The following is a 1406-nucleotide window of genomic DNA, read 5'->3' as shown; positions in this document are numbered from 1 at the left end:
AACGTAAAGCCCTCTCCACCTGCGCTTCCTACATCACTGTGATGGCATTGTTTTGGTTTTTTTTTTTTGCCCTCCATCTTCATTTACCTCCGGCCAACCCAGACCTTCCCCGAGGATAAGGTGTTTTATCTCTTTAACACCATCATCGCCCCATGTTCAACCCCCTCATCTACACGCTGAGAAACAGAGAGATGAAAACGGCCGTGAGAAAGTTGTGGTGTTGGAAGCTGCGTTTGGAGGGAAAATGAAGCAGATGAAATAAATATCCATATCTCCTTCACCTCTTATTGCCTTGCTTTGTCTACCCAACTCTTTTCTGTACAATACTCTTAAATTTATTTTCCATAAGCTCAATGGAAAGATGAATTCTAACTGTTTATCAGACTATAAACCTCCCTTCCCAAAGCATATATGGCTTCCAAAACTCTTATGTGCAAAGCAAGGTTCTCAGTGGGTTCTACCCACACAACTGCCTCACTTTCTCCTTTCCAGTAGATGAGGCACAGAGAGGGGTTCGAAAACTCTTTTCAAACATGGGGGAATGGCTTTTAGGATTTTAAATGGGAAATAGTCTTGCTTACTGGAAAGAGAAGGAGTATAGGAGTCAGGGAACTTGAGTTCTGATCCTGCTCTGTCATTTGCCTGCTGTTTGACTTTGGGCAAGTCACTTATCTTCTTTCTGGGTATCTTAGTTACCTCATCTGTAAAATGAAAATTGAGACTCTGAGTCTCATGTGGGACTTAGACTGTGTTCAACCTGATTATCTTGTGTCTACCCCAACAATTAGTACAGTGCTTGGCACACAATAGGCACTTAAATAGCATTAAAAAACCATCTTCACATTGTTTGGTCCATTGGTGCATATCCTTTGCTAAAGGAATAATGCTCCAGGTTGAGATCGTTTAAAGGAGTTGGGGAAGCCTGGAATTGCTTAATGGAAGGGATTTATTTGAGATCATATTTTTCGTTTAAGGAAAGAGGGCAGTGTCCTAGGTGGTACCTTCTTCTGCAATTGAAACTGTGATGTGAAGATTTAGGACTTGAAAGAAAGAAGTTGAGAATAGGGAGATACCTGCTGATCAGTGGGAAAAATGGTGAAACTTCTAGAATGGAAGAGAAATCCTGGGAAAAGTAGCTTTCAGAACACTAGAGACAATATCCATGGAATTTGAACAATATGATGCAGACGTCAGAGGAGCATTAAGTAACTATCCCCATGGGACTGTCTAGATATCTCTGTTACAGTTTCATATTATAATGTGAAGCCAGTTTTCACTTGGCAGGTAAACAATCAGAAGTGTACTGCCTACAAGTTGATTTTTGGAAGCATGATGAGGGATGCTAGGGTCAGAGGGTTTTCTTAAAATAATGGTATTTGTTAAATGCTTACTATGTGCTAGGCACT

This window comes from Tachyglossus aculeatus, unplaced genomic scaffold (assembly GCF_015852505.1).
Source record: "Tachyglossus aculeatus isolate mTacAcu1 unplaced genomic scaffold, mTacAcu1.pri scaffold_125_arrow_ctg1, whole genome shotgun sequence".
NCBI lineage: Eukaryota > Metazoa > Chordata > Mammalia > Monotremata > Tachyglossidae > Tachyglossus > Tachyglossus aculeatus.
Note: the sequence above shows the minus strand (reverse complement) of the source record.